This window comes from Chiloscyllium punctatum, chromosome 37, assembly GCF_047496795.1.
Source record: "Chiloscyllium punctatum isolate Juve2018m chromosome 37, sChiPun1.3, whole genome shotgun sequence".
NCBI classification, from domain to species: Eukaryota; Metazoa; Chordata; class Chondrichthyes; order Orectolobiformes; family Hemiscylliidae; genus Chiloscyllium; species Chiloscyllium punctatum.
In genome coordinates this window covers 67,970,529-67,986,057 of record NC_092775.1, presented here as the reverse complement: position 1 = coordinate 67,986,057, position 15,529 = coordinate 67,970,529, and positions in this window count along the sequence as shown.

The window sequence follows — 15,529 nt, the reverse complement described above, 5'->3', positions numbered from 1 at the left end:
GAAACAACTACACAACAGATAAAACATCAAAGACTATTAGAAGTCAATGACCTATTGCCAGGAAGATGAAGACATCTTGCAATGGTGAAGTTCTTACTTTGGGCTTCTCCCCTGACTGTTGGTATGCTAATGTGTTTGCTTCCTGAAAGGGTTGAGGCATTTCAACATTTAGGTGTCATGCTTCTGATATTTACCACATTTGTTTGTTCTCTTGACTCACCACTACAACTTGGGGTGCAATAATCCTCACAGAGCACCTGAAAATTTCCTGATGAAGGGCTTTTGCCCGAAACGTCGATTTTCCTGCTCCTTGGATGCTGCCTGAACTGCTGTGCTTTTCCAGCACCACTCTAGTCTAGAATCTGGTTTCCTGCATCTGCAGTCCTTGTTTTTACCTACCCTGAAAATTGGTCACTCCAGTGAAGTTAAAATATTGATAAGTCCATTTTTCAGCATACACCCCTTTGGACTGTTAAGGAGTGAGGGCTGGTTCTCACGCCCTACTCCCCCTTGTTGTTCATTTTCTCTGGAAATGTGTTAATAATGGAAATAGAGCTGAAACATCTAGCCATGCAATACCAATGTCAAATGTCAATTTTGCTTTGTGCTTGTCATTTCCATTCCAGACAGCTTCAGGTCAGTCTGACATGAATATTTTGCTCTGATAGGTTGATGAAATTATGAATCCGATCACGTTGCATGGTCAAACATTAGAGTGCCCTCGGAGCTCAATTAAAAACCTCATAAAAGTGTTTTGATGTTTATTTGAGTCACTGCTGTAATCACTGACACAGATACATTATATTCAAATGATCTGAGACAGGGATAATACATGTCAGTAATTATACAATGCTAATACTCCAACCCTTCAGTATCTCCTTACAAATATTTTTGATGACATTTTTAAAAATAAGTTAATGCAGCTAACTTTCATGTGCAATCTTTTCAAATGCAAATTAATTGGAGAATTGCAGAATCTTCATATAGAACACAAATGGGACACTATTTGTTTTATTGCTTCTCTGCTAAGTCTTTGAAGATGATGTTTAATTATCATTGATCTTCATTAATTTTTTTACTTCCCTTTCAAGTATATATCCAATTCGCTTTTGAAATTTACAATTGAATTTAGTTTCACAATCTTTTCAGACAATGGATTCCATGTCAAAAATCCCAGAACATACTTTTTTTATCTCGTCATTTCACCTCTGAAATTTAAATCATTTTGACCTTTCCAAAATGTCAATAATTCCTTCCTCTTTACTGAGAGAAAAATCTCCTGCCAATAATGATGACCAAATTCTTGACCAAAAATGTCACTTCTGCTCCCACGGGTACCACCTGTGATGTTACTTCTGCTCCCTCGAATGCTGCCGACAGCTCTTCCGCCGATGCCATCGACCATGCTATCTCCACAGATGCCACTGGTTGTTACGTGACTGCTGATATCACCGCTGATTGCAAGACCACTCCCATACACACCCTCACTTCTGACATAGTCTCCACCCCTACTCCCAGCTCTAACCCTACATTAGGCCCCAGACTCATGCCCTGCTGAGTATTTACCATATCTCCTGACCTCCCCCTCACACAAGGACAAATGGTCAGCCCTCAGCAAAGGACTCATCTTCACTCCATTGCACCCATGTCAGTAAATTCTGTACATACAGCGATGTTCAACTCTTCTACCGTCACCTCCGCCTCTGGCTCTATGTTTTCAATCTCGACTCCCACCCACCCTCCAAGGGCCCCTTCTCTTGCCCTCAACCAGCTCCATCCTCCTGAATTCCCTGTCCCAGCCCTGGCCTCCAATCCTCCCTTAACCTCTTCATCTGCAATTGTTTTCACAACATTAACTGCCTTAATCTCTCTGCCACTCTCACCCAGTCCAACATCTCACCCTCCATGAGCCCTCCACTCCCTCGGCTCCAACCTCAAACTCCATTAAATCAGTCAACAAATTAGGCGCAGTGGTAGTTTGGCACACTGACCTCTACATCGCTGAAGCCAGGCGTCAACTCGCCAACACCTCCACCTACAGTTATCTTAACCATGACCCCACCTCTTATTACCAAACCATCATCTCTGAGGCCATCCATAATCTCATCACCTGAGGTGATCTCTCTTGGCCACCAGCATCATAGTTCCTCAAGCCCACACCAACCGATTCGACCTTTTGCCAAAACTCCACAAACCCGACTGCCCTGGTCAACTGATTGCCTCTGCCTGCTCCTGCCCAACTGAACTCATCACCGCTTTTCTTGACTCCAACCTGCCCCCCACTCCGGTGCAGGAACTTCCCAAATATATTGGAGACACCACCCACGTGCTCCACCTCCTCTATGACTTCTGATTTCCCGGCCCCCAATACCTCATCTTCACCATGGACATCCAGCCCCTCTACACCTGCATTCCCCATGAGGAAAGCCCCCTTTCCCCTCCCCCATCCTGAAGACGGGTCCTGCCTGAAACGTCAACTCTCTTGCTCTTCGGATGCTGCCTGACCTGCTGTGCTTTTTCCAGCACCATGCTTTATCAACTAAAATTTTTCTCTATGTCACCTTAACCTTTTTTGCTCTGAGGACAATCACACACACATCCTTAACAACTGCCTCATTAAAACAAAAACATTGTTCACAAATCTAAATGCAACAGTAAACTTTTTTTTAAAAATGTATTTGTTACGTTTATTATTAAAAAATGTACAATTATTACAAAACAGGAATAACAAGCTGAACCAAATCAGTTTTACTTATAGCTGAATTCACAACACCATGATCTCAAAGCCCCCTGCTTCTTCCTCTCCCACTGATCCACCCAGTCTCCCTCCACCGGTACTCTCATTCGACTGGCAGAACTGGCCCTTTCCCTCAACAACTTCTCTTTTCAATCTTCTTACTTCCTACAAACCAGAGGGGTGGTTCTGGGCACCTGCATGAGTTCCAACAGTGCCTGCTTCTTTATAAGATACATGGAACAGTCCCTTTTCTACAACTGCACTGCACCATTACCCCACCTTTTCCTCCGCTACATCGATGACTATATCAGTGCTGCCTTATCGCCCCACAAGGAGCTTGAACAGTTCATTCACGACACTAATACCTTCCACCTTGACCTCAAATTCACCTAGACTATCTCCGCCACCTCCCTACTCTTACTGGACCTCTCCATCTCTGTCTTCGGCAACCGACTCAACACTGGCATCTATTACAAACCCACCGACACTCACAGCTTCATCAACTACGCCTCCTTCTGTACAAGTCTGATCCCTTACCCCCAATTCCTCCGCCTCTGCTGTATTTGTTCCCAGGAGGAGCAATTCCACTTCAGGACATCCCAGATGGCCTCCTTCTTCAACGGACACAATTTTCCATCCCACGTGACCAATGGTGCCCTTATGTCTCCTCCACTTCCTGCACCTCCGCCCTCATATCCCAAACCACTAATCCAGAATCTGGTTTCCAGCATCTGCAGTCATTGTTTTTACCTCATATCCCAAACCCCAATGCCAACAAGGATAGAATCCCTCAGTCCTCACATTCCTCTCTAGAATCTCCAAATCTAGCGTATCATTCTCTGCCACTTTCACCACCTGCAGTCAGACTCCATCACCAAAAATCTCTTTCCCTCCCCACCCCTACTGCATTCTGTAGGGACCATTCCCTCCGTAATTGCCTCATTAGGTGCACTCTCCCCACCAACTGCCTGCCCCACCATACCTGGCAGCTTCCCTTACCATCATATGAGGTGCAAAACCTGCACCCACATCTCCACCTCACCTCAATCCAAGGCCCCAAAGAGTCATCCCATATCCACCCGAGATTCACTTGTACATCCTCCAACCTAACTTGGAGGATGCCCAGGTTGTGGTCTTCTCCACATTGGAGAGACTGAGCACAAACTCACGGAATGGTTCAAGGAACATCTCTGGTCCATATGCACACCCTACCCCACATTCCTGTGGCCATCCATTTCAACTTCCCCTCGAACTCCCCTGAGAACCTGTCCATTCTGGGCTTCCTCCATCACCTAAAAAAGGCCGCCCATAAACTGAAGGAAGAACACCTCATCTTCCACCTCTGGACCTTACACAGCCTCAACATTGAATTCACCAGTTTCCAAATCTCCCCTCCCCCACCCCCAGTCCCAGATACAACTCTCCGACTCGGCACTGCTCTCTTGACCTGGCCAACCTGTCCATCTTCCTTCACATCCATCTGCTCCTCACTTCCCATTGACCTATCACAATCACTTCATAACTTCACCCATCTATTGCCATACCACCTACCTTTCCCCTAGCCCCACCTCCCCTCCCGCTATTTATCTCTCATCCCCATTCCTCCACCCCAGTCCTGAAGAAGGGTCCTGCCTGAAAAGTCGACTCTCTTCCTCCTTGGATGCTGCCTGACCTGCTGTGCTGTTTCCAGCACCAATGTTAAAAAAAATGTATAATTGTTACAAAATAGGGATAACAAGCCAAACCAGCCTTACCAGCACTGGATTCACAACACCATGATCTCAAAACATCCAATGACCCTCAAAATTGCTCAGTTGTTACTAACCAGACTTTGTAAACAATAGACTTTGGACATCAAGTTTATAACTTAAACAAAAATAACAACTTATTACGAAGATTGTAACACTAGCAGAACACAGATAAACCACAAAACAATCTAATTAATATCTGCAATCTAAATCTTGGATCATAATAACACACTTCACAGACAGACAGAGTTAACGGTTAAATGTAAAAATCTTTTGAAAAATTGTAATTTACCAGTTTGATAACTGTTTCAATAATGAAAACCAGGACTTCGTGAAATCTTCGAATGTTCAGTTGTATTACAGACACATTGCACCATATCTTGCTTGAATTGCAAAGTCACTGGTGAATACAAATAGTTTCTTCAGACTTCTGAATTTTTTTTATTTATTGCTTACAGAGGGTTCTTTTCTCAGAAATTTCATCAAGTTGATAACTAAATAATAACTAGAAAGAATAAAACCAAAAACTAGACAAGTCCTGCAGCTTCCAAAACAAAACTGCCTCAAACCCCAAAATCCAGTCAGAGCCAACTGACTTCATGTTTTCTTCCCTTTTCAACATTTTCTGATGTTGGCTGGCCAGCACTGGTCCTCTTGTGATTGACCAATTCAACTTCCAATTAGCTAACAGTCCTTCATCGTACTAACATCTCAGTGCTGAATCATCAACAGTTTTCTTAGAGTAGGAATTAATATGCATTATCTTTCCAGGCTAGTTCTTAACAGCAAATATCAGTCTTTTGTTCTTTATTTAGTTAAAAAAAAGTTGCCATGGTTCAAATTTCAATTCACTACTTCAACTCATAGTTTCAAACCCAAAATGAGAAAAAAGAAAAACTAGTGATCGCCTTCAGAATAGCACCTGCTAAATAAATGGAAAATTCACATTTTCTCTTTCTTCCTTTCCATTTGCTCCTACTCGATGTTACTGAAAACAAAGTATAACTTTAAGCTTAATTATGGTTTGGTTTTCATGTGTCTAATGAAGCAGGGAGACACAGATTTTATTCCCAAAAGAGAAAATGCTAGAAAATCACAGCAGGTCTGGCAGCATCTGTAAGGAGAAAAGAGCTGACGTTTCGAGTCTAACTGACCCTCTTATACATTTTACCCTATGCATTTTAATGAACGTTTACCACCCTTTACATGGAAGGTGATCGGGTGTGGGGTGGGGGATGGCAGGTGGAGGAGTGGGGTTTGGGAGGTGGGGATGGGGGGGTGGGATTAACTGTTCAGCGCATTGCAAAACAGAAGAAGCAAAACTCAACTACCATGGCCTGGCATTGTCTAGCTACAGGGGTCTAGTTACACAGAGTGAGATGGAACAAGAGACACAGTTAGTCAGTGTGTTTGTGGGTGTAACAGAGAATGGAGATAACCCTAGGAGAAAATTGCTGCAGATGCTGGAATCTGTACTGAAAACAAAATATGCTGCCGATCACAGCCAGTTGGACAGCAACCATGGAGAGAGGGAGAGAGAGAGAGAGAGAGAAAGCTAATGTTTTGAATCTAGATGACTATTCATCAAAAATGAATCTGTTGGGCCATCAGCTTAGAAAATTTATCATTTTCATCTGAAGTTAGGGTCATTGTTCTAGAAATGTGAGCTGCTTCTCTTGTTTTGTAAATTTATTACATTGCAATTACTAATCTATTCCTACTATTTCACAATGAAGAGCTTCTGAGGTGTCTGATCTTATCAAAATTTTTGATGAATATGACCAGTCAGAAACCAATGAAACAGTTTTGTTGGATCTCATCTGAACTGATGAAACTCCTAAAGGCAAAGTTTTTGTCATGTTGCACAATATTGATTGGGATGGATGAGAAAGCTGTACAATTAATGGATGATGCGATTGTGTAAGTTATAACACAAAAGTTTCCTTTATAGAGATGAATTTTAGAGGCCAACGCCTTCAAATCTGCTACTTCAAAGGCCTGCGCTCTCTTCCCACAAGTCACACACAGGAACAGTGCTGATGATGAAAACAGTTGCAGATACACAGTTTGTGCTACTCACCTTCCCTCCGGCCCAGTTCAGACATGAAGCTCTGGCTCAGCAGATCTTACATGCAAATTCTGCTCATGCAGTGGGACGTATCTATGATTTTGATCATGACTGGGTGGGAGTTGCAGACATTAGACTGCCTGAGGAGCTTTGTTGTTCATTAGAATTTCTGCTGTAATTGCTGACACAAATAATGTGACACTATAATGATTGAGATAATAGATGTCAGCAATTATACCACAATGCTGGCACTCCAACTCATCCAGATCTTATTACAAATATATTTGAGCAACTGTTTAAAATCATAGAATGCAGTGAATCATATTCAACCTCGACCTCGGACCTTCGGGTAACCATCCTCCAAGGCGGACTTCATTACAGGCAGCGGCGAAAAGTGGCCGAGCAGAGGTTAATAGCTAAATTCCATACCCATAGGGAGGGCCTCAACCAGGACCTTGGGTTCAGGTCACACTACAGGTGACCACCATTGCACCATACACACACACAGGCACAGGCACTCCTATATACACACATACACACGGACACACATAGACACTCACACACACCCTTACAGACACACATACTCCTGCACTCACACATGTATCCTCTCAGAGACTTAGACCACTCTATATTCACGCACACACATATACACTCTCTCTCACAGACACTCACAACCCCCACCCCAGACGCACACACACTCCCACACTCACACATGCACCCCCTCATAGACTTAAGACACTCTACACTCATATACACACACAAATACACTCTCTCCCACACTCACAACCCCCCAACCCAGGCACGCGCACACAGACCCGCATGCACACCTAAACATATATTTTGTGGGGTGAATTTGTACTTGCAGAGTTACATTATACTTTGCTCAAAAACTGCATGCATTTATGTAAAACTCTGTTATCTCTCTTTTTTAGATTAGAATCAATCTAAACATTATGGCATAGGCAGAGAACACAGGGGAATAACACCATCAACATATTGTCTAGCTAACACCAATTGTTACAGCTAACCTGAGAATGCAATTTAAAAAAATGTTTCGTGATTTACACATGAAAGAAATGAAACTATCATGGTATTCGAACAGATGAAAGACTCAACAGATAATCAAGGTATTTTTCAATGTATAATTTCAGTTACATCACACTGTAAATATTTGCTATAAATTCTGTGTCTTACAATTGTGTCCTCCACAACCACCTGATAAAGGAGCAGCGCTCCGAAAGCTAGTGCTTCCAATTAAACCTGTTGGACTATAACCTAGTGTTGTGTGATTTTTAATTTTGTACACCGCAGTCCAACACTGGCACCTCCAACTCTTTACAGGTGCAAATTATTTGGAGAATTATGGAATCATCAAAATTTATAGGAGACTACTTCGAGTCATAGGGTCATATAGCACGGAAACAGACCCTTCGATCCAGATCTTTCATGCTGACTAGGTTTCGTAGACTTAACTAGTCCTATTTGCCTGTGTTTGGCCCATATCCTTTTGAACATTTCCTATTAATGTACCTTTCTAAATGTCTTCTAAAAAGTAGTAACTGTACTCACCTCTACTACTTCCTATGGCAGTTTGTTCCATATGCACACCATCTGTCTAAAAATGTTGCCTCTCAGAGTGCATTTATACCTTTCCCTATTCACCTTAAACCTATGCCATCTAGTTTCGGAGTCCCTACCCTGGCAAAAAAGACCTTGGGTAGTCACCTTATGTATGCCTCTCATGATTTTATAAACATCTATAAGGCCATCCTCAGCTTATCAACCCTCTCCTTATAACTTAAACCCTTGAAAATGGCAAGAAATACATCCCTGCTATTTCCCTAGTGCTTTTTTTGTCCTTTTTAGGAATATATCCAGTTCTCTTTTGAAAATTACTATTGAATCTGCTTCTACCTTTTAAACAATGCATTTCAGATCACAAAATACTTTACATAAAATAGTTTATCTTCACCAAGCCTCTAGCTCTTTTCTATCTGTGAAAAACGTTCTGTTTTGTTTTTCATAATAAAAGACTGCGGTCCAGATTTTCTGATCACCAAAGAGTTGTTTCAGCAGTGTAGACTAGAATTGGGCATTGGAACACAGTGGACTTTCCAACATAGGAAACTCCAAGGGAATTGTTAAGAAAATTGAAAATTCCACTCATCAATTCTCTTGCGTCTGGATGCCTCGGAAAATATCTGTTTAAATCAGACAATTCAAAGGCTGCTGCTGCAATCACAGGAGGCTGGTTTGAAAACCATGTTGGATATGCATTGGCATGGATTGGCTAAGAGACAGAAAACAAAGAGTAGGAATAAATGGGTCATCCTCCAGTTACAGACTGTCACTGCAAGGACCAGTACTTTAGCCCCAGCTGTTCACAATGCACAGCAATGATTTGAATGTGGGGACCAAATATTACTCATTCTTCCAGACCTCAAAAATCCCCACTTCCCCCAGACCCAACAAGCCTCAACTCCCCCAGAATCCAATAAGCCCCGTTCCCTCCAGACCTCAATCACCCCCCACTCCATCCAGAAACCACCAACCCTCAACCCCCTCCTGAATCCAACAATGCCCAATTCCCCTCAGCACCCACTTCCTCCAGAACCCACCAATCACCAATCCCCCACAACCCACCAACCCCCAATCCCCCAGAACCCACCAACAACCACTGCCCCAGAACCCAACAACTCCCTTCCTCCAGAACCCAATGTCCCCTATTCTCCCAGAACCCACCAACCCCCACTCTCCCAGAAACCAACAACCCCACTGCCCCAGAAACCAACAATCCCCACTGCCCGAGAATCCATCAATCTCCACTGCCTGAGAATCCAACAACCCCCACTGCCCCAGAAACCAACAACCCCCACTGCCTGAGAATCCAACAACCCCCACTGCCCCAGAAACCAATGACTCCCATTGCCTCAGAACCCAACAACCCCACTTCCCTAGAACCCAATCACACCCACTCCTTTCAGAACCTAACAATCCCCGCATCCCCAAGAATCCAATAACCCTCACTGATCCCTCTCCTCTGTTGCTTCCACGCTTGATATTTACCATCCACTAAGACCTACCCTGAATACTCCATCACGTATCTGGCATCCTACCCTCCTGACACCCTTGCACCCGCCCGGAATACCGTACCAAATTACCAGTTTGACAGGAGCTGTCAAAGTGGATGTCAGAGATGCTGAACATTTCAGTCTCAGAATATGGTAACTGTTGTTAAAAGTTTTCCTTCCCCTGACTATTTTGCATTATAAGGGACCTGTCAGATTTAAAGAACACTCTACATTTCTGGAGAAGCCCTATTTGGAATTACCTGTCACAAATGCAGTGTTCTTCCTTGGTGTACTAAAGGATTGGGATGGCAACCTGAATGTGATTGACACCCCTTGTAAAATCCAATCCAGTGTTGTGTTGCAAATTATTAAGAATGTTCAAGCACTATCCACAGGATAGAGCCTGCTGCTAAATGAAAAGTTCCCATTTCCTCCTGCTGTTCTTTCTTTCCCCTGTTTCCGCTTGATATTCACAAACCTTTAATGCTCCAGCATATATCTCTGCCATTTGTTTTGCATCTCAGTTGGTGTGTCAGTATACTTTTAAGAGATAAACTCATCATATCATCACTTTACCACAACATTTCCCCTAAGGGTATGAAGAGCTCTTCCCCCCCACCATCTTGACTTGGGTCAATGGAAGCAATGATATGCTGATGGGAATGTGCAAATTGGTGTAACTGAAAAGTTTAAAGTTAGTACTGGCTCTGTAATATTTGCATAGATTAGCAAACTGTAATAAGTGATTGTTGGCCATGTTATCCATCTCATACTTACTTATATTCTGAGGAGTAACATGAGCACTGCTGCATTAGCTAAGGAAATGTTGCTGGGGGAAAATGGCATATGACTGGGTGCATTATACTCTCCAGAAATGCAAGATGCTTCTGTTGTTCTGTCAATACATTATATTGCAAATTACTATTATTACTAATTTTCACAACGGCCTTTTTAGTAGGTAATATATAAACTTTCTTAATCAAAATGAAATATTAATATCAGAATCAGAAACCTATACAGCATTTTTCTGAATCACATGAGATAAACTAAAGACTTTAAGGAAACGTTTTGGTGGTATCTCACAAATTTGTTTTGGATTGACAATAAGATTGCACATTGTAATAGATTATATAATTATACAAATTACAGCCACAGAGTTTTCTTTCCCAAAGAGAAAATACATAGGTGTTCAAACATGTTTCAAAACACTTGAATACTGCAGTTGGCAGCAATGGATATCAAAGTATTGTATTTGGAACAAGTCCAAAGCAGTTTTCTACATGTTATAATATAAACAAACCTAAATAAACCTTACCACATGTTATCAAGAATTTTCCCAAGAGCTTCTCTCATTCCTTCTATTTAAACAGGCAGTGCTACCCTTTCTCTATTTATTCTGTGGTGCCTTTGTACTGACTCTGCAAGGTTGACCTCTGTGTCCAATCTTTAGAGTGATCTTTGTGCCACTCTGCCAGGGTGACCCTAATGCCTAGACCACCAGGGTAACCTCTGAGGCCCCTCTGCCAGGGTGACCTCCATGTGCACATCACCGGGGAACCTGTGCCCCCACCGTTTTTGGCTGCTATTCTGAAGTATCTGACAACTCAGAGCCAGGAACTGGCAGAGGGATCACGACAAACCACACTGTCAACATCACCCCTGCCACCTACAGCTTCCCATCTACAACAACGAGGAACTATAGTCAGGAGCTTGGTCCTGTCCAAGCTATACCACTTACCAAGAAAACCAGATAATACAAGCCCCTCATTTTCAAAGGTCTGTAGTCTCTTCCCACATTCGAGTGAAACACTGGAAATGAGAATTAAATATTCAGCTTTTTTTCCTAGTCACCTTCATTCCAACCCACTAGCCGCAATGAAATTCTTCTTCAGAGGATCTGAAATTAATATTTTACTCACACAGAGGGACAAATTTAAGATTCTGATCATGAATAGGTCAGATTTGCAGACATCAGACTGCCCAAGGAGATCAATTAAAGTCTGTCAAAAGATATTTCATAGCACCTTTGAGTCACGGTTGTAATTGCTGGCACAAATGCATTATATTAAAATGACTTGTGATAGAGATAATAGATGTCAGCAATTATGCCACAATGCTGGCACTCTAACCCGCCAGTGATTTACCACAACAACATGTTAATGATGTTTTTCATACTTCTGACACAACTCCCTTTCATGTTCAGTTTTATGACATGGGTTTCGCAAACATCAAGAACTACCAACAGGGCAGCATAAAATCCAAAAAAATGCAGTGGAGAAATGTTATTCAATGCCATACAACAATTAGTTTGTGTGTGTGTGTGTGTGGCAACTTGGCAAATTGCTGCAGTGCATCTTGTACATTGTACACATTGCTGCTGTTGAACCACAGAGATGGCAGGACAGAGTGTGGATGTGGCTGCTTTGTTCTAGATAGTGTCTTGTGTGTTAGTGGAGTTCCATTAATTGGGGAGTACTCCATCACAATCCTGATTGAGCTTTGTCGATGGTGGGCACACTTTGGCGGGGCAGGAAGTGAGTTATTCATTGTAGTATTCATAGCCTCTGACCTGCTTTAGAAGTTGAGGAGTCATGTAAGATGGTGGATTTTGTACAATCATTGGTGAACATCCCCACTTCTGACCATATGATGGAGGGAACGTCATTTATGAAGCTGCTGAAGATGGTTGGGACTAGGACATTACTCTGAGGAAATCCTGTAGTGTTGCCCTGGAGATGAGATGACTGACCTGCAACAACCACAGCCATCTTCCAATGCCCTAGGTATCACTCCAACCAGCGGAACATTTCCCCCTGATTAGGATTAATTCCAGATTTCCTAGAGTCCTTGATACCATGTTCAGTTAAATGCTGTCTTGATGTAAAGGGCAGTCACTCTCACCTCAGCTCTGGAATTCTGCTCTTATGTCTATGTTTGAAACAGGGTAGTAGTGAAGTCAGGAGCTGGTTTTGGTGGAACCCAAACTGGCCATCATTGAACAGGTTATTGCTGAGCGAGTGCTGCTTGATTGCACTGTTGATGACACCATCCATCACTTTACTGATAACCAAGAGTAGACCAATGAGAGGCTAATTGACCAGGTTGGATTTGTCTTGTCACAGCACCTGTGAGCAGGATTTTGTTTTTAATACAGTGGTCATTGCTGAGCAATTAACTCCTTTCACTGCATTCCCCTCACCTGATACTTTAGGCATTTTAGTTCCATTCAATAACACCCTATGCTGCTATATCTTTCTCCTAGAACATTCACTGCAATCAGAGGCTACATGCATGTGAACTCTCTCATGTTGGATACACTCACTAACTCTAATTCCCACTCTCTGAAGGAATAAACATCATCCAGCAGCTGAGAGGCAGGCCGTGTCTTAATCAAATCAAAGATAGAGCAGCAGAGGTTTGAAATAAGTACATTTGAAAGAGTTATGCATATCAAGGATTTCAAGCCTATGGTCTGACCTGTAGAAAATATTAAGTCTGTCTCTTCATAAACTGGGGCAAAATATACATTCTGTCACCTTGAGTATGTCAGGCAGTAGTATTGTGATGCCTGTCAACTGTCACATTTGGCAAAGTTACTTTACCTGTTGTCTTTTTTTCTCTTTACTCTCGCCATGAAAATTCAGAAGAGGACATTTCTCGAGAGGTTGCCAAAGTCATGTATTGCCTCATTCCCACCCACCAGCACAGACATTGATATGACGTTCAATTACGGAGTGAGTTAGAACTACCTGGGATGTGGAGATGGACAGGATTAATGAGTGTCAAAGATACTGATGGCAAGGATAGACTGGAGAACGAGCTCCTCTCCCTTGTTTTTTTATCAAAATGAAGATGTCATGGCTGCTTCCAGCAAAGTCCATACAGGCTTTGTTTATCTTTCTAAAATGTTAATTGGTCATACTTAAATGGAATGCAGGCTCTCCTTCCTCAAAGGTTCCTGCTTGTCCTCCGGCATCCTGATAATTATATGACCATGACCTAGTATACCTTGGGAAGACAGCCAACGCTGATAATTAGATTAGATTAGATTACTTACAGTGTGGAAACAGGCCCTTCGGCCCAACAAGTCCACACCGCACCCGCCGAAGCGCAACCCATCCATACCCCTACATTTACCCCTTACCTAACACTATGGGCAATTTAGCATGGCCAATTCACCTGACCTGCACATCTTTGGACTGCGGGAGGAAACCAGAGCACCCGGAGGAAACCCACGCAGACACGGGGAGAATGTGCAAACTCCACACAGTCAGTCGCCTGAGGTGGGAATTGAACCTGGGTCTCTGGCGCTGTGAGGCAGCAGTGCTAACCACTGTGCCACCGTGCCGCCCAAAAGTCTTGAGGAGAAAGTGAGGACTGCAGATGCTGGCGATCAGAGCTGAAAAATGTGTTGCTGGAAAAGCGCAGCAGATCAGGCAGCATCCAAGAAGCAGGAGAATTGACATTTCGGGCATAAGCCCTTCTTCAGGAATGAGGAGGGTGTGCCAAGCAGGCTAAGATAATTTTTGAGTCCTTTATTATGAGCTGTTTTTGTAATGTGTTGAATGACTTTGGCATAGAGGACTTTCGGGTGCAAGAGCCAACAGAAACTGTTTCAATAGGAGACACATAGATCAGCAGTAGTCTAACTGATGAAGTTCAGCTACCCACTAAAAAACTCCTCAGAGACATACAAGCAATGAACTCTTGGTCTATAGAGTTTATATGCTGAGTGAAAGCAACAATGAGCAACCCCCCCCCCCCCCCCCCACCTCACTTGTTATGGGCCTATCTGCTTCCTGTTCTAGTTGGTCATGCTGCTACTAGTGTAGCTCCTCTCCCTCAAGTTGTTCCAAATACCAAAGAACAGTACAGCACAGGAACAGGCCCTTCGGCCCACCAAGCCTGTACCAGCACATAATGCCATTCTAAACTAAATACCTTTTGCCTCTATGCAGTCTGTATCACCTTAATCCTTGTCTATTCATATAGCTATCAAGATACCTTTTAAATGTTGCTGTTGTACCTGGCTCCACACCTCCTCTGGCAGTGCATTCCAGGCAGTTATCACCCTCTGTGTTAAACCATCTTGTTTAAAATTTCCCAATTTTGCTTAAACCTATATCCACTTGTAATTCATATTTCCACCCTAGGAACAAAAAAACTCCAACTATTCATTTTAACCATGCCTCTCATAATTGTTTAAACTTCTACCAGGGTGCCTCCTAGCCTCTGATATTCAAGAGTAAACAAACCAAGTTTGTTCAATATTTCATCATAGCTGCTACCCTCCAAACCAAACAACATCCTTTACTCTCTCCAAAGGTTCGCCCTTAGGTAGTGTGGTGATCAATATTCCAAATGTGGCCAAACAAAAGTTCTATATAGCTACAATATGACTCGCCAATTTTTATATTCTCCTTTCCAAGGTTGTCTTCTATGATCAAGCCAGTTTTACATCATTTCACCAACTCACTGTAGATCCCATATGACTTCACATCCTGCACCAGCCTGCCATGGGGGAACCTCATCAAAGGTCTTGCTAAAGTTCACATAGACAACATCCATCACTATACTCTCAATCATCCTTGTCATTTCCTCAAAAAACTCAATCAAATTTGTGAGACACAACCTTCCCCACACAAACACATTACTAATAGGTCCATATTTTCCCAACTGTGAGTAAATGGTGTCCCTAAGAGTCTTCTCCAATAATTTTCCGATCACTGATGGAAGGCTCACCAGCCCATACTTTCCCAGGTTAATCCCATTGCCCTTTTTAAATAAAAGACTAATGTTGGCTATTTTCTCATCCTCTAAATCTCTCCTGAAACTGAAGATTTTGTACAACCCCCAGCAATTTTCTCCTTCATTTCCTTCAACATTCTGGGATAGATCCCACAAT